Source organism: Centrocercus urophasianus, unplaced genomic scaffold (assembly GCF_019232065.1).
Source record: "Centrocercus urophasianus isolate 14NV4802_14NV808 unplaced genomic scaffold, USGS_Curo_1.0 seq_24, whole genome shotgun sequence".
NCBI lineage: Eukaryota > Metazoa > Chordata > Aves > Galliformes > Phasianidae > Centrocercus > Centrocercus urophasianus.
The window spans coordinates 12,482,861-12,502,944 of NW_024884800.1; positions in this window are offsets into that span (position 1 = coordinate 12,482,861).

Consider the following 20,084-nt stretch of genomic DNA (forward strand, 5'->3'; position numbering starts at 1 on the left):
ATTTTTATACATTCTAGGGAAGACCAGAAAAGTTTACAAAAGAGAAATTGAGCGGGTTTTCACGTGAATAGACACCATCTGTGTGAAGAAACTAGAATTCTTGGGAGAATGTTGGGGAAAAAATATCCCTAAAATAGTATTTTAATATTTTTCCCTGGGCATTCGCTTTTCATCAGATAAAACAAAGACCTCAGGCCTAAGCTAAAGTAATTAATTTTTGTGTCAACAGCAGGACAGTTAAATAAGGTAGAGTCCAGTGCCATCTGTGCCATTCCCATCTACAAGCAGGCAGTGCAGCTTGAGAGATGCTTTCCAAACTGGTATTTGGGCTTTGCATCTGACTGGATGGACCAACACACTTTATCTGCCAACAGTTATGGAAAGACTAGGGGGTGTCGTGAGTCGCTTTTCCCAGCTTAATCCCAACAGTACTTTACAGGACACGCCACTTTCTTTACGTCTAACATTCCCTACTGGACCCAGCTTTCATCATCATTCAGTTCCATATTAAAAATAGAAAAAAAATGTTGCAATCATAGCATATGATCTTACGATATGATCTTTTTGCTGTTGTTATGAATTTATTTTCTTAAAACATTTTCTTAGAAGATTCTTATAAGAATGCATTTTCTTCCCATGTTATTCTAGATTCTTCCTTAAACAACTTTGAAAATGTAAAGCCATCTGGTAGCAGCTGTGTGTTGACTGCACACCTGTGCTTGAGCTAAAGTGTGGAAAAGTTCAATAGGGATTATACTACAGGTGCCAGAACGTCTCATTTCTTCCAGAAATACTGCAAAGATTTTATATTCCCTCCTGCTTTCTCCTTAACTGGCTTGTGCTTTAGTCTGAGCGCACAGATTAGAAAGACAAGACATTTTGTGGGGAGCACAAAGCCCTTAGTGCTAGGTATAGAGCAAAAGTTTCCACGAATCTCTGTTGATCCTGGACCTGCATTTGCAAAGCTATATTGATTTGGGACAAAAATAGGCCTCTGGCTGGGCACTGTTGCTTTCCACAGATATCTACTCATCAACAAGCCAAAGCAAACTGTACTAGCAGTGAAAAAAACACCATTTGGAGCAACTAAACAATACCACGTTTGGTAACATCTGCAGCTGCAGGGATCCTACAGTCAAGTGCAATTAGGGAATACTCTCGGCACAGTATCTGACTATTTCCTCATCTAACCCCCCTCTTCAATTCAAGAAAATAAGAAAGCTGTGTACACACTTTAAAAGAAATGGATACGCACAAAAGAACCTCTTGACCTGCAAAAGTTCAGGACAGGACAAGCTAAATAAGTCACTAATGATTTTTTAATTACTTTTTTGTATAGCATGGCACCGCTTCATTCCTGCTGATTCATTCAATTTGGTCATCTTTGCAGGGACAAGTCTCCTGGAAGTTCTCTCTAGAGCTAACCAGTCAAAGATGTGGAAGCATCCCCATACTTTAATCTTTATTAAAGAAAGGCTGCCTGCCAGAATCCAGCACCAGCTATATGCAATGATTTTAGATTAAATTCTTCCCTAGAGTAGCTCTCATCTTGTTTCCATCCCTTCTTTATCAACACAATGCCCTTCATTTTCCACCCCAATTCAGTGCTCAGAAAATACCCTATCATGGTTCTAAGAATAATATGTTGTTCAAGGAGTTATCATTTGACTATTCACGTATAATGATCATGACTTAATGGCATTCTCTGCCATCTTCTTACTTCAATCATCATTAGCACATTTTTGAAATAAGAAGCATTCACCGAAGTGGGAAAGTTCAGAAGCTGAAGAAAACACAGGTGTTTTTTTCTAAGAATAGGACTATTAATGTAAAGCCTTGCAATGTTTCAAGTAAGGCAACTATTTTCCCTGTTACAATATTCTTGTAGTTAACAACTGTGTAGATTCGGTGAGTGTTCAACAGCTGGTATGAAGCGCTGTGGGACTTTTTAGCATTAAACAATCTGTGTGAGATACAATTTCCTTCTAGACCCTTCGTCTCTCTATTAATCCATCAAAAAGAAGCAAGGCAATGCCCAATCTAAGTTTAGCTGCTCTCAAAATCCTTCTCTATTAGACTTTAGTCACACTTGGATGTCCCCACTCTCTACAATCCACAGAACTTCCGTTCCAGTGAGCGGCGACAACGTGTCACCTGTAAGAGCAAAGTAGAAGGTATTCCCCCATAGGAACACAACTTCTTTAACACAATGTGGTTTACCCAAAGCAGGTTGGAAAAAAAACAAAAACAAAACAAAAACAAACAAACAACAACAACAAAAAAAACCCAAAAAAACAAAAAAAAAACCAACTCACTTCTTTTTCTTCTGAAAAAAAGTAACATTAAACCAAGAGCAAGTTTCAGTGCATGTAATTTTCAGTGGAGAGAACCTGTATAATTCAGAGCCCACAATTTCCTTGTGCCTCATTAAAATCTTTTAGCACAGCAGTTGATTTCAGAAAAAGAAAATAACGGAAAACGCGACTTCTCATTATGAAAATTAAGAAAGTGTCTTGCATTTGGGCAAAGATTAAGGCAAAAAAGAAAAGTGGGATATTCTCAGAAAGATAGAATTCATTAGATAAACTTCCAAGAAAATCAGAGGCGGTTTCCATTTCCTATAAACAAGAATATTCTATTCATCAATTCTGTCTTGAAATGAATGCTGCAACAACATAATACAAGCCTCTTTAATATCCAAAAACAGACTTGCAAACTAACTGTAGTTAAACCACCAAAGTCAGTGAGGCTTCGGGTGGCTGAGACAGACTGATTTTTCAGTTTCAGCAAGGCCAAAGTCATGTGTAGTTCTAATCTCAAGCTCAGTGAGCCTCACTTTCAGCTTAACAGTCATTTGCACAGGAAAGTTTGCCAGAGCACAGTTTCCATTCCCAACTGAGACCTGCCACTGGAGAGCAAATGAAAAAAAGCATTGCTGAATACAACAGTGCCAGCTTGGAGCACTTAGGTGTGCTGAGCTGCCCACGCAGAGCAGAATACTATGAAGTAAAGGAATTCTGATACACCTTTAACCTAGCTCTGATAAGATTCTTTGTCTTCCTTACCCCAAACAATCACAAATCTCCTCACAGAATAGTTTGGCTTTTACACATCACGGAGCTCTGTCACAGCAACCTGCTCCATAATCATCCCCGGCCCGACTTCACCTGCAGATGGGAGCCACAGGACCAGGCATTCACTGGTGCAACTCGCTCTTCTTCCCCAAAAGGCTTTGTACTCACACTGGCCTGATACATCTCAAAGACCACATTTAATAGACTTGTACTCATAACCCTTCTCCAACTGTCAGGATGTCTGTCTACTCAGCATAAAGAAAAGACTTCATGGAGTTCCATTCCAGCCTTCATTAGGCCTACATTATTACTCCCTGGCTATGCAGTGTTGTGTGTAACATGGTGTAACCCTGAAGACAATCTCATAGTTTAATGTTAAAAAAAATTGAAGTCTTCGGTTCTTTTGACATAAACTACCAGCCAAATTCATTCAGCAGTAGTCCAAAGCCCTCGCTAATTCCCTTCCCTTGTTATGATGATAATGTCTCAGACACCTTGATTTTCGTAACTTTCAGCAACTTGCTCCAAATGAATAAGTATCCAAATAAAATTGTATCCAAGTACATGCACCCAATGGTTATTCCATGCCACAGGTGACTTGAACAAATGAGGAATTCTGGCTGTTTACTGGGGATGGGATGTTAAAAAAATCGTAACTGCTTGTGATGCATTCATCACTGCAAAATATAGATATTCTTCCACTTGAATTATGTGAAAGCTTTCATAGTTGGACCTTTAGCCAAAACACCCCTGTGAGAATTATCTCATTTTATGCTAATTACTTTTGAAGTTTCATCATGATATCCGAGTATGAAGCCCCATCCCACACCTGATGAATGCAGCATTACTTTCAGCACAGCAACTGACCGTGGTAACACTTCAGGACTCAGACTAGAGTTGTATCTCTGTTATGTTAGCTCTTGTATACCAAGAAAAAGACAGATCCATGCAAAATAAATTATCATCCAAGTACTTTAATTCTTACTTTGTATTGGTGAAAAAAGTCATTCACTTGCAGTCACTCAGTCAGTTAATACAAAGTATGCAGCCTTAGTGCTTATATGACACTCAGATCCTACCAGATATTACCTCTTAGAAAGTGTCTAAGAACAGAAGCTTAAAGTAAAAGCTTGAAGACTGTCAAAAGACAAGGTTTGCTGTTTGCTTCTACAGAGGTCTACTTGGGAAACAATTCCAGAGCCAGAGCTTAAATACTAACTTTTTTTCAAAAGCTATTAGGGTCTTAGAAATCCCATAGTGGTTATTTGGCATGAGTGGGGAACTTCTCAGTCTGAAAAACATTCTGCTTGCCAGGATGAGGCAGGGGAGGCTCCACTTTAATGGGCCAGTGACCACTTCTCTCAAGGAAGGACTTTTACTTCATTTTTCAGAGACATTTCTTAGGAATAGAGAAGGAAAGAAAAACTGAGCATGGGAACAGCCCAGTTAAAAAGTAAACACACAGAAACATGCAATGTCAGACCACAGTGAAGCTTTCAATCTGCAATTCAAATACCCCTCATTGAATAATTATGAGAAAAGTAATTTCGAACAGTATTTTTAAGATCAGAGCTTTCAAAAAAGAGAGATAAAATACATTGAAGAGATGATAAAGGAACTTTCATATTTTCCTTCCACTATAATTTCTTTCATAAAAAAGAAATTGACTCCACAGAAATAGTCATGTCTGTACAATTTTGTAAGATTCTGCTTTAAATGCACCACCGGTTCCATCACCATGTGCAACAGCACTAGCTAATAAAAAGTTCAAACTTATTTGAAATTAGTACTGTCATCCTGATACCACATCCTGATTGCAGATCAGAACCAAGATCTCTGTGATTATCTAAGTCCAGTCTCATACCCTTAAGTCATGTTTAGCTCATTATTTCACCCACAAACCAAAAAAAATTAAAATTGAATTAATCAGTGCATAATAACTTAAGCAACTGCTAAACTGATATCAATCTATGAGACACTCTCAAAGTTTTATTTTTTTTCTTTAAAGTTGGATGGGTTTTTTTGTTCGTATGTTTAAGTTTTCCCAATTCAAGAGTTTCTTTGTAAGGAGCTCATGGGCAGACCCACCAAGACACCAAGAGAAGTTGCAGCACTTGGAAGTTCAGATTATACTACAGACTCAAAAGTTTCCTCCAGTTTGTATTAGCGTCCAAACTCCTAGGTTACTTTTAACTGAAGCATAATAGTTTTGTTCTCTTTTTATTCACTTTGCTTCTGCATCAGAACTTCATAATCTTTTAATTTTCAGTCAACATTATGAAGTGAAGAATCAGACCCTTTAAGTTTAACTGACCATGACTCTTCACATAAGCATATGTGACACGTATGTATCTTTGCAACTCAAGAATCTCACTGTAAATTCACCCAAACCATGTAAAAGTTCACGGGGAAAATGGTTTCAGCTTTCTCTTCCATGCCATTGCTCAGCACTTCGAGTCAGCAGAAGGCTCAATCATCAATTAATGACTTTCAGGACTTGCAATAAGCTTTTCCAAGCAAGCCCTTTGAGAACAGGCATAAGAGTGAGCAGGAAAAACGCAGAGGTTGCAGTAAATGCGTTGATTAATGGGGCACTAGATGGCACTCTAGCACTCAGCTCTTAGGGCTTTTTTTTTTAAGCTCTTTTCTCACCCAAGTTGGAAAACAACACAGGTACCTGAATTTTATTCAGGTCATGAATGAGCATTTATAATTGTTTATGTGGGAATGTATCCTGGGAAATGTAATCTAATAGAGTAGTGCCAGGTTAAGACTAAAGGAAAAAGATCATTCTATTCCACGTAAGTAAATATTAGTTATAACTAAGAAAATCTTAGAAACGCATTTTAAAAATTCCACTACTGCAGACAATTTTATAGGAGCCTTTAGAGTAGAAGATTATTACACTAAACTACTTCTTATCTTCCTGCCTCTAAACAGTCAAGAAAATTTGTAATTAACTGCTGAAAATCCTTCTGAGAGCCTTTGCATACACCGGACAAGACACCAGAGCTGATGGTATGCAGAGATTGAGCCCTTCTGAGACAACAAGGTCTTTGTTTTGCCAAGCAAATTTGAGTGCACCTCCTTCTACTGATACTAGAATGCAAGGAGGCACTGTTATCTCTTGACAGCATACAGATAAGAAAATTCAGGCTTTTAGCAATTAAATGATATGTTCAAAACTGCAGAGGAAAACTGTGCCAGATCAAGGAAATGAAACCATTCCATGTCAGTGGCTTGCCCAGTAGGCAGTTTGAGCCTCTTGCTCTGAGCAAGACTTGGGACTTGCTTAAAATAACGTCAAGCACCTGGGAGCAGAGAAATTCCATTCAGGAATCACACAGAGCTTCAAAGGATTTGAATAAGGTAGCTGGCTGGCCTGTGAGTGGATCACAGCCCCATTTCCAGAAGTCTCTTGTACAACCAATACTCTTTCCTGAAGTGTAACAGGATGTAATATCTCATGTGTAAATTATTGCCAAGAAATATTATAGAAAAGACAAAAGAATAATAACAAGATGAGAGCAGAATTTTAGGTGCATTCTAGATCACTGAAAGAGCAAAACAGCACGCAGACATAACACAGGAGATCATTCTATGGTGGTACCATGATAAACAAGACTAGTAGATAAAGAATTATTTAAGAAACTGAGAAACTGGAAGGAAAAAAAATGAGACAGTCAAGACAAATGTACTATGGCATTATAGAAAGTAATAAAAATGCACACAGATCTAGGCCTTGCTGAAATTTAAAGTACACAATTAAAACTGATTTTACAAAACAAGTTACACCAGTATACATGAGGTCAGAATTGGACCCAAAGGACCTAATCTCTCACCATATCAACAAGTTAGCAGGTGGTCAAGAAAGTCCAGCTGGAGAACAGGCTCAAATTTTCAGTGAGATAATACATTAATCTTTCACTTCTGCAGACCTGGATTCAAAACTAAAGATCATAAACTAAAATTAGTCTGCTGGTTTCATTCTATTCCCCTTTGTGCACAGCACAAAACCATCAGAAGCGTAATGACTGGCAATCTCTGTAAGACAGGCCCAGTTCTGGAAAAGCAGGAAATGCTGTAAGCTAAGGCTGAAGTACACTGGCACAGCTGTGTGTGGAATTTTGTACTCTCTGCCCACATTATGCCTGCCAAAGCCAAGTGTTTTTTTTTTTCCTTAATTTTTGCAAGTGCCCCTGTCATACTAAAAAAATTAAAGAGAAAGGAAAAGAAATACAGAAAGAACCACTAGTCACTGGAACCTATACTGCACTGTTGCATACTTTGTGCATCCACAGTAAAGGCATAGATGTTGCATCAGATACACATTTGTACACAGAATCATGTTTTGTAGATTGGGTTAAGTTTCATTTTGGTTTTGTCTTTTCTTTCACATTTTCTCTTTCTGTCTGATAATAATACTACACATGGGCAAATTGGATCTGTAACATCTGAACTGAACTAAGCCATAGTACTGCAAAACCAGAAGATTTTCCCAGTCAAGTCAGCTAAGTCGGAATAGGTCACAGTGATCAAACCTGAAAATGCACTTGAGTTTGTTAATATAAGACATTCATATTTATCCCTGACAGTCCACTGGACAAACTCCAGCTACCTGTAACCAAGATAATAACGTGTCAATAAGGAAAATCACATCTACTAATAACATCGTGTTATGTAGGAGTGTGCTGACCCTTTCAATGGTTAGAATCTGAAAGAAGGGCTACATCATATCCCTCTAAAACCATTTTGTACTGGGACAGGTTTTTGCAAGTAAAATTTCTTCCACATACCATGAAGCTTTCAGCCAAAATTGGCAGTGAAAAATAATATCTTTGGTAACAAACAAGATAAAATAAAAACGAGCAGCTTGGGTCAGTTGTAACATCTTTAAGATAGCAATAAGAGTGCACACAAGAATAAGTTAAAAGAGAATAATTGGCAATCAACTGATCTAGGAGCTTAATGAATTGTTCTATATGACAATCACCAGCCATAAATAACATGACTCCACTACATCACAGAACCAAATCAGTCTATCTGACTGGAATTAAATAAAGCAGGGCTGTAGCTTTTGCCAGCAAAAATACAAAAGCCAGATAACAGTAGCAGCAGCAGTTGCTGCTAATCCCAGAAAACAGTTTTTCTGCTTTTGGCAAAGCAGTCATTCTCCCCAAGAGCAATTCTCATTCTGAGGCCAAGGTGGTGCTCAAATATAGTTAGTAACAGCCACCTTTCTGAGAAACTACCTGCTTCAACTCTATTCCTTCGAGTGCATTCGAACAGGAAGAAACTAAGACTTCTCCCCAAAGGCAAGGCTTTGACTTTCTTGCAGTAGTTTGTATGCATAGCTACTGACACAAAAACATGCAGTCAGAACTAGCACATTAAAGGTTAAGTTTTCCATGAATTTAGTTTATCTACAAATATCATTTTCCATAGAAACTCTACATTCCTCTGTGGACTGTATTTTGAAAGCAGCTTCTACTTAAGAGTGTGTCTGTTAACTTCTAGATAAAAATCATCACCTCTTCAGCGAGGCTTTCAGTCCTCACTCACAGTTTTTTTGGACTTTCTACCACTTGAGTTTGCTTCCATTTCAAATATCCCAGAAAAAGTACTCAATAAACACCAGTACAATACCTGGCATTTCCCTCCCAGCAGTGTAGTCATAAACTGAGCAATCCTTACTAACGAGATGGACTTCAATGGCTGCTGTTCTGTCTTGCATGCTCTATGGCTCCAGAAACCTACCTCTTGGGTAAAGAATAGTCTAAGGTACATACCCAGGACTGTAAAGCAGGAGAGAAGTTCCATTTCTGTAGCTACAAAAACAAGTAATAAATAGAACCTGAAAGCAGTCACAGCACTGAGAATTTTAAGGTACTCACCCTATTCCCATTTCATTTTCTTCCTGAAGTCATATTCAGAAAACCTGGGAAAAAAGATACACTTTCTGCCATGGTCACACAGCAGTCCCTGATTTTCTATGGCTCTGACTACAAGAGAACAGATAAAGCTTTGTTTCGTAGAGATGTTTCCAGGTGAAAAGTCTACTATTACATCATTTTGCTTAAGTGAAAGTGAAGTCAAAAACAAAGCATAGTTAGTTAATGAGGCATAAGTACGTTTCCAACAAAATTTCAGATTTCACCATTTAAAATTAAAACATCACTTATTTTGAATTCATCTGAAATTTAAAGTTACAGTGATAATAGATAGACAAGCATACTCTGGAAAGTTCTGCTTTTATTTCAAGTTCAACAGCTATTGATGATCTCATACTGATGCCATAAGTGAATGTATAAAAGTGACACAAAGCCTCTCAGAATAGAAGCAGAGTTCTGCTGAGAACCGAGTTGGACAATACAGTAAAAACCCTACATGGCTTTCTACAAGGAGCCTAATGACAATACTGTCATTTAGTGAAAAAGCCAGGATGTAGATGTTTTAAAAATATTTATAGTTTATGTGGCAAGGAAACCCTTCCCAGTAGCAGCTCCCTCCTCAGTCACCTCGGCGCATAACAATTATAGCTGAGAAGCTTGGCTAATTCGCACCATTCTACCTCAAATGCTTACACAGGTGTGCGCTGCTGAACCTGGCTCTTTTGCAGACAGCTGTGAGAGAGAAAAAAACAAACAAGAAAACCCACACAACCTCTCGGACCACAGACCAAAAGCAAAGCAGGGAAGAAAGGAAAAAATCAATTGACTTCTGCTACCAAGTAAAAACTTTACAGCTGTTTTAAAAAAGTACTGAGCTACCAATTTGCTTTTCTATCACACCAGTTATTAGGCACGTTCCTGGCTTTAATAACCGTTTTCTGCTCCAACAACTTGTGTAATACAAAGGAGAATAAGGAGCGAGCAAAACTTCTTTAATTAGAAATGTTGTTTGCTAAGCACCCAGAGGAGGTTACAGAATTGTTTGTTTCACCATAATAATATATAACCTAGAAAAAATTTCTTGAAATAGGGTTTGTTTCCCTTATATGATACAAATGTATTCTTAATGCTAATTACAGCTGATTCACATAATAAAGTGGCTACCATAAAATTAAAATGCGGATATACGAGCATGTTAGTGCAGGGTAAACTGGGTTATGAACCTTCAGGGTACATCACCTGTGCTGTGGTAATGCCGTGTAAATGTATTTACTCAACGGTAAATTAAAAGTAGCTGATCCTTATTCAAAGAGCTGTCGAAAGAATTTCTACTCCTTTGCCAGCTAGTCCACTAGTTTTGAACAGATGTGATCAGAAAACATATGAGACCAAGTCCTGGCAGGAACTACAAATTAAGATACTACCATTAGCAAGAAGCAGGTACCAACACTGCTTAAAACACTGTAATCCCTGTCACAGCTTCAGTGAAGACACGATTTTACCTGCTTCTTGGTTTCTACCTGAGAAGCAATGTACTGAAAATGATTAAAGTGACCTGGCCATTAATCCAGCACTTGTGTGGTTGCAGTCAAAGAGATTTCAAAAATCTCCAGTCCGAAAGTGTTTCAAATCTGTTTCTTTGCAAACGTCTTGACATATGGAGAGCATTATCCTAGCAGCTCACAGTGACCTATGGTCTACATGTGTAGAGCTGTTATAACAGCAAGAAACATGTAGTTAGAAAGGAAAAGTAAAGAACAGGTTGAGTACGTACACAGATACACGGAAAAAGTTGCCAGTACTGCCTAGGGAATTTTGACACACAATATAAATAACCAAATAAGACAGTTATCTGAATCTTCCTAGATTACCCTAAAAATGTGGGTTTTTTTTTTCCCCCCCACCACGCAATATATTTTAGATAATAGTAATAATACTTACTGGAATTAATAATTGTTTTGGTAAGCTTATTCCTGCACCTTACACAACTCAACATAAAACCTCTGGACAAGCTTTCTGATAACATACTATTGATCCAAGAACTGACCTGGAATTTGGAAACTGCTGAGTTTTTCAATTAGAATGGAAAGCATTTGAACTTTCAGAGCTATTACTCCAGGTTTTAAAATAAGATTCAGATATTCTCTTTAATGTTTCATCAGAAGCAACAGTTTAAATGCTATTATTATGCCTTGTGCCCTTTGAAGTGCTACAAATTATCAGCTAGAAAAAGACAATCACTAAACTAAATAACACCCAGTCATCTACACATCACAATTCCTTCATTTGACCAACATGACAAGAGATTTTAATGCTTGAATCTGTGAGTTGGTCATGTCTGGCCTTTTTTTTTTAAAAAAAAAAAAAAAAAAAAAAAAACTTTCATTGCTGTCTGTTCCTTGAACTGAAAGGGGGCAGCATCTTATGATGCTTTGCTCCTCTTCACACATGTATTTTTTACATGTTCTTGTAGACCAATTTTTTCCACAAGGCCAGCATCAAACTGAATTGTTCCCCCCAGTTTTTTTGCATCACTGACACTTCCTCATTTTCATGACCTGTTTTATTTCTGTAAATCACCATACAAAAGTGGTTTCCTAGTTCCATCACAGCAACCTTTAATTTTCTTTCCTAGGGACATTTCTGGTTTTCTCCTGCAAATTCAATCACAACTGAGCAACTGCACTTGGACACCTATTGTCCAGAAAGTTAGATCATAAAAGTGGAAGATCTCAAGCTGCAATATATTGGATCACACCCAATCAGCTGGTTTCCCACTTTTCCTTCCTAGTATTTAGCTACACCAAAATTGGTGCCTGACCCAAAACCCGTATTCAGTGCTTGCATTACCACCTTGGTGGCACAAGCCTTTTCACTGAATAGATTCAGTAGTATTGCTTGACGTGGTTGACCAGTCCAGTTGCTTAACTGAGCTATGATATAGAATAGAATCAATTACATTAAGACAGTTTTATGCTACTGCATTACTAGGACTTATTTAAAAGCAATGCAGGGATTTCCAAAGAGAAGAATTCGATAAACGCCCGATTTCACTCAAGTTCTTTTCCTTTCTTAACACCTTGACAAAGTTATCTCTTCTGAGAAATCTCAGAGCTTTTCTAGTCTGTGTTTCACTGAACTTCTTTTTAACAGGAGGAGCCACAAATCCATCCAAACTTATCACATTCTGCTTCACATCTGGTCTTCATCATCTATCCAGATACTACTATAAGCATTTTTTGGCCCTTTCTAGGAAAACTTTACTCATTATTCTATTTCTTCTTATGAAAACTCCAGATTTAGCCACAATACTTATTGGACATTTTTTTGAGCTCCTCAAACATCTCCCAACTGCCGTCTCTCCTCTCTGACCTGAAGATGTTGGCAGACTTCAGGATCTTAGATATTTGAATGTATCAAGATAGTAGATGGATGACAGAGCAAAGTATTTTTACTGCATCTGTCCCCATTTGCAAAGATCATATAAAGTCAAGTGATCCACATGCTGCAGGAATCAAAACAGTAGTGTCCTGTTTACCAGTCCTTTTCTAGGTAGCACTCATTCCAAATTATTTATTCCTTCTTTCTCAGCCTTCCCTTGCTAACAGAGCTTTTATGCTTTTTATGTCTATTGTTTCCTTTCTGATGTTCCTCTCATTTCTCTTTCTGCCTTGTTTTCACTGTCTGAAAAGTCTTCAAAAAAAATAACATTCCACTACCCATATTTACACACCACGTGCCTTTGTTTTGCAGGTCTATGTTTGGAAAGGCTTCTAAAGTTCTGCTCTCAAATTCAGTTTTCTACGAGAGACCTGCTGCCAAAAGCCATCCCCATACCTTTCAACAATTGTTTGGGACAGCATTCAAGCATGTACTCTTTCATTGCAATGGCTCAGCCACATGAGAGCAAGCTGATAAACTACAGAAACTCAGTCGTATTCCTGATCCTGAAGGAGGAGAGTCTTTGCAATATCTTCTGGAAGGAACAGTGATGTTAGCATCAACCTGAGTGCTAGCTTTTGTCTCTGGAGCATTAGTCCACTCAAAGAAAACTGTCTTTTACTGTTTGAAACTAACGAGCGGGCTTCAGTTCTGAAGCACTTACTCAAACTGATTAAGCTATGGCAGCCCTGCTACAACAGTGAGACAAAACATGTTGTGTTGTGTCCTTCACAAGAGTTTAAACAAAGGCATTTTATACCTTGTGTGAAAATTGTTTGATTCATTGATCATATGACATGCAACAATGGAACAAATTTACTTGATTTAATACATGCCAAAAAACTGTCTTTTCTATACCAACAGGTCCCTCGGGAGGAAAAAGAACACAGTACTCCTCCTGTGCTGTTTAGACTGAATGCAGTGCCTCCAGGCTTGGTTAATGCCATCCCAGCAGCGCATTCACTTTCAGAATCATACTCAATTCGCCTCAATGGGTAAGTTAATAACAGAGTATAAAAATAAAACAGATACTCTATTTTTTTAAGTGAAAAAGTGAATGTCTCTTTAGTTCTCAGCTCAATTTTTTTTTTTCTGTTAGGAATTAATCTGGTGGTGTTTCCACAACTACAGCTTTCCAAAGCCCACACAAGAACAAACTACATGGGGTGGGAAAAAAAAATTAAGACAAAAAAGTTCTGGTTTTGCAAATTACAGTAGAGTTGAACAACTGGGAAATACAGATTGTAGCAGAACAATTGCAAAATGACAAGTATTGACATTTTATTCTATAGAATGTCCAGATACTATGAATATTTTCCAGCTGAAATTTGTCCAGATTTTCTTCTATCCAGTACTTTGTGTTTACTCCTGGAACACTAATGATGAAAATCTAGACAGCGTTACATTGTATGAACGATCAGATGCACGCTGATGGTACTTGGTTTTCTATTGCCTTTGGCTCAGTCAGTTCATAGAATTTAAATGATCTGTATTCTGGCTAGCATCTGCTGTCAAAAGAGTAAACAGTAAATCAAACTTAAGACCTCATTACAGAGCTGAAGTTCTGTTTTCTTACAGACCTGGTATATCACATGATGCAATCAAACACATTATTATCTGTCAAGCATCCAAAAATGGGCTAAATGACTCCTAAAAGCAGTAAGATATGGTCTCTGCCCCTGAAATACCTTGCATCGTAAAATTGAAAGGCCTCCAGAAAGAAGAAAACCTGTAGTTTCTTCTGCAGGTTAGAGGGAGAACATGGATAACACAGCATTTTAAAGCACAGGTAGACTTCTGCATGGGAAGAAGAATGCAACTTAGATTGCAGTAGCCACACACTAGCATAGTCTCTGTGCATATCTTTTCCCCACAGTAAACGTGAATTACCTTGTTCACTGTTCTGCTCAGATATTTCCATGCTATTCACATTTCCACGGTCAGTAGACTACAGTTTTCCCTGTAGAAAAACAAGTGTTTGCTTTCCTGCTTTTAGTGCAACAACCTATTACATTCATGAGGTTGTCTCAGGACACTTAAGTATTTAAGTGACTCTTTGTTAGTGAGCAGCCACTAGGTCCTTCCAACTAATCAGTGCGAGCACCTCTTCTTACTACCAGTTCACACATAAATAACTCATTACAGTTGAGCTTTGAAAGCCTTGATTAAAAAAAAAAAAAAAATAAAATAAAAATAAAAATAATAATAAAAAATAAAATAAAAAAAATAAAATAAAATAAAAAAATCCTTCTGTGCCGCAATAACCCAAAAATCATAACAGCAGAGCACACTCAGCAGGCTTCCCTATGATTTACAGTAGAGCCTAATAAAATTATGACTCGTGGAGAAATGGGAAGAATTTTACTCTACCCCACAATGCCTGGCTTGCACAGCAGACAGCAGCTGCTACTTAGATAATTTACAGAAGGTAGACTATATTTCAAGGAGGCATTTAAACATCCAAACACAGCTGTACACATACATGACCATACAGACACAAAAAAAACACAAAATAAAATAATAACAGGAATATCCATTAAGCTTACTGCTGTAGCTGATGTGCTGCAGCTAGGCACTAAGTACTTTCTATTTCAAATACACATGCGTTTGTTTTTTTTTATTAGGAAAGTCCAGTTGAAATAGAAACAATGCATTTGCATTTTGTTAACTAAGGCTTGCTAAAATTAATTACATCTAAAAGTGAACGTACTTGTGCAGCACAAAGCATGGGGCCCTGAACTTCTATTTTGATTATAATAGCCCGTGAGCACTATCACGACAGTGGAAACTCTGCCTGCTGGCAGTGACTTTTCTTGAGAGATCATACCTTCATCAACTGCAAAGGATTTCAAATATTACACAGCCAATAAAGACCATTGGTACCAATAAAGATCATTGATAACTACTTTGAAACAGAATCAGATAAAGTTTGCATTGCATTTTATAAAGCCTGAAACTTTCATTATTGCCAAATTATGTTTGCATTGAGAGGTTATGAAGGTGTGTACAGTGATTTCAAGCCATAAACTCGGGGGAGTCCCTACTGGGCATGTGTTAAATGAGTTTTTCCAACTTCTTGTAACATGGCCAAGTGTCAGTAGATTTTCACTCAGTAGGAAAAGATGCATCACCAACAGAAAAGCAAACATCAGCTTTCTACACCAAAACAAAGAACCACTACAACTTAAAAACAAAAACACAAACAAAAGGAAAAAAAAAAATGCTCTCATCCTGCAGCACTGAAAAATAACATTTTTCTTTAACCTTCTTCCCAGAACTGGCAGAAATGTTTTGACTTAAACTTAATAAATCAATCAAAAATCAGATTGGATGGGTAATTAATATAGAAAACCTCAACCTAAATAATTCATCTTTGACAAAGTTTAAAGCAACCAGAAGGGTCTCCCAATGGGACGCATCAGGCAAACAGCAACAACAGACACCATTATATTAAGTAATTTTTATAGTAAAAAAACACTTGCTGAGCTTGGAAAAACTATAATCATTCTGTTAACAAAAACTTAGCAGAACTTAAGAAGCTGTCATGGACTACTCTGAATGTTATTAAAACAGATTTTCCTTAGTGGATGTAGCAAAGCCCCTGCAACACTGATTTCCAAAGCAATACTTCCATGCTAGTACACAAAAATGAGGAAAAAAAAAACTTAGTGACAAGACAGAAAACCTTGGGACCTTGAGAAATTTTATGTTATTTTAATATACTCCTAGAAACAATAATTTAGCTCTAGCCATTGCAGTGGTAATTCTTGCTGGAATTAAAATACAGAGGGGAAAACATTGTACATGAAACACAAGCAGCATTTTTTCTTCAAAATACTCTAGTGTTTAATAGTATCTAATAGAGACTAATAGTGTTTAATTTATCACAAGAGACGTTATTCATGTTATTCCATTAGCAGCCCACAAAATTTCTATAGCGTAGTGAAGGACAGGATCAGGCCCTGAGAATTCCCTGTTACTAGCTGTAATATTTACAATTTTATTTTGAAGTATTTATACTACACAATTAAGGTCAACAGTCCAAATAAATTGGACACAGAAGATGTTATAATAAAGGTAGTTACATAAATGTAACAAATACAAACACTGTCTTCCCTCAGCACACAGGTGAGCTAAATTTACTTGCTCTTAAACTGGGCAATCCTTAAACCCTCCAACAAGCACCTAATTCATGTGCCCTCTTAGATAATTTCAAGAGAACCTAATTTTTTTTACTACTAAATGCCTTAAATACAGGAAAGCTCTTTGCAATTTACTGAAGGTAACACACTCAAGGTGACATAGTTCAGGGTTGAGACCTATTTTCAATCATGAAGAAGCAAACGTACAGTGATGTGCAGCTACTTGGACATTCTATTGACTAAATATTAGCAATCCTCTTGAGAGACACAGTAAGGAACTGCCACCTCACGAGGAATCGGCAGTGTAGAAAAAGAACAGAACTCTGCCTCCCAAACGTAGTGCTATTGTCAGTGTTCTTATCTGCCAGAACCAGCTCCAGAAGGTAACGCATATCGAACACCAGCAGTGAGCACATCCTCAGCCAAGAGATAAACCCACACAATGAATAGTGTGCAAAGATTTCAAACACGCACACAAACACACATTTGAAATACGAGTTGTGTATGAATTTGTATATGAAAAAAGCCTCCAGGTCCTGCATTTGAAAGCGTGCATGGTTTATTACCATCAAATGAGGTGTAAAAAAGCACAGATCTTGGCTGGCTAAAGTTGAGAGCAACACTAAGTGCCCATAGACTCTGCCTGCCTTGAGAAATCAGTTTCTGCTGTAAAATAACAGACTTTAACACATTCTGTAGAATGACATCACCCAAAGTGGCCTGCCAAATTGTTACATTTACATTTCTTCAACAAGATGATTTCCTTTCACCACTCTATTTTTTGTTGGTTTTTTTATTTCTATTTTTCAAAGTGAGACAATTGTTCAGAAATAGTCAAGTTTAAGTATTTCCAGTCCTATTGATTAGCAGCTTCTAATACAAGCAACTGTCTTTTTAAAATGTTGCAATTGTACATATCTTTTTTAGTAGCAACAGTGATAAGTTAAAATAATACAGAAGTTGATGCAATTACTGTACAGAAATGATTTTTTCATTATGAGTCATCACTGTGTCACTGAAGAACACTCCATTTTACATGCTTAGTGAAAGTACATCTACTTGTATCACAAGCTGCACATAATCCATTAGAAATTACAGAACAAGAGCACTAAGACAGTTGCATTTTCAAGGAAGTTGTTTAAAGCTTGCTGGGTGTCAATTACAGGTAATAAATTCCACAATTGAATATTGCAAACAGAAAAGAAAGCAAATGTTGCTTAGCTCTAGAAATCAGGGCTCTTTCGATGCAATATTCAAGACAAGCTCTTCACTTTTTCAATTCTGACAAAAGTTTTCAATCTTACCTTTGTAGAAGCCGTAGCTGAAGCACATAGGAGTTTTTTGTTCTGCCTTCTATATCTTCAGGTGTTACCATTTTCCCCACCAGCACACGTGAAGATTTACCATAGAAATCGCCTCTTCTTAACTATGTGTGAACCTAGATAAGAGAATTCAGTATTAGTGAATGCTGTGGGATAATTTGCCTTTGAAATCCTGAAAAGGGAGGAAAAAGATTGCAGTGTTCAAGCTAGGAGCAAGAGTTATATATGCAACTAAAATTCTTTTTTTTTTTTTTTTTTTCTTTTTGACTTGCATGAATGTAAATTGGAAAACCTAGATTTACACTGAATTAATTTGTCATGTATGACCCTTACTTTTTAATATAAACTTCGAGAAATTTCCACAGTTAGTTCTGATTAAGAGTAAACGAAGGAGAAGCAGGTTTCAGGAGTACAGTTCCATGACTTACAGCCATTCATACATCAGCCAAATATGATGATTTTAGTGATGCTTCCAATTGCTTGTCTGTAGGTAACATAAAAGGCTAGTACTATAACTCTCCATTAAACTGTCATTCTCATGACAAGGAAAAAGGATGAACTCACACAGTATTACACTGCACTGATCCCACTATGGCTCAGTGAAGCGAATGGAGTTTTATGCAGGCATAAAACAAACTTACCTGTTCTACGATCTATATTTCATTCCAGGTAACAGAAGATCCATTTAGGTTAAGTACGTTCATACAATAGAAAAATATTTTAAGAATACACAAAAAAAACCAACAAGGACTATTGTACTGCAAGAGAACAAGAGATTTGACTCAGCTGCACACATTGTGCAGTACTCAGTAGAATTACAGTTACACTTGAAGTGAAAACAATCTCTGGGCATTCGCAGTGGCTTTACTTGCAGACCGTAGGCCCTCTTTCTCGAAAAGGCGTCTCAGCAATTAAAGACTAACTTACAAAACACCATTTTGTGGTACTAACTGCAGGAAAAAGGAACTTTTCCCTTCAATACCTATGAAGGCTGCTGTAAGGACTTCAGTGCTAAATGCTCAGGTTACACATAATCCTCCAGCTGCGAGGTGACAATTAGCACCAAAATCTCTAGAAAAGCTTTCAGCTCTCAACAGGTGCCTCAACATTGTGTTCATGTGTAAATCAAAATCTGGCAGAGTAAATGTCCCACCTTCTGCCACCCATACTCTATGAAACATCTCTTATTACAGCTCCTATCAGAGAAGCTCCACTCATATACTCCCAAAAGTTGGAACATGACTTGCACTCTTTTGTTTGAGTGCTCTTTTCAATTATCTTTCTTAACGTCTGACAAAGAGAACTGAAGGAAGGAAGCAGAATTGTTGCATATTATGGGTCTATTTCTTTCCTAGATGGAGAAAATAAGAGCAAACCCCGTGAGATCCATGTAATTACATGGATGAGAAACTGACAGAAGTAAGAAAAGTCTTCCCCTTCCTTTCGACAGTTTCAGAAAGGACTGCCCAGCAAAATCTCAGAGGTATGTCAGGCAGGCTGTAAAATTAGTATAGTACCTGTTTTCAAGTCTCAGTTTCTCCATAACACTGTGCATTACACATTTTCTTCCCTAAATTCCAGAATTTCAGAAATAACTTTTAGATTAAAATTTGTTTTTCTGATTTAGAATATATTCACAAAGCAGGAAGTGCAAGGTGCTTCTTGCAATTCTGACTTGCATAGTTCTCAGAAAATTTCTCATTTCCAGAAGCACTCTCTACCCAGAAGGACTATTTATTAGGAAGAATTCCCCCCTTACAAGCCAGTCAAGCTTTCCTGATGTAGTAACAAATGCTTTTTTGCAAAATAAGCAAGTTAGAACCCTGCAATTCTCAAAGGCTGAATTAATCTTTTACATTGGCCACTCCAAAATTAATGCCTCCTGTCTATTTTCATGGAAACTACAACAGATACAAAGAGCACAGTAACACCATTTATTACAGCAAATTCACAGCTACAAAACACTATTTTCCAATATAGTCACCACCATTAGCTATGCATTTTTTCCAGTGATGAATGAGTGCCTGCACGCTACGCTCGTAAAAATCTGCACCAGTGGAAATGACCCATTGTTTCACAGCTGCTATGATGGTATTATTGATGAAATGCACCACCCATTCCTCACTGCGTTCACACCCACTGCTTGGCCTCCATAAACATTCAGCAAGCGCCAATAAATGGCAATGGATGCCATTTTCTCCGCACTGGAATTCA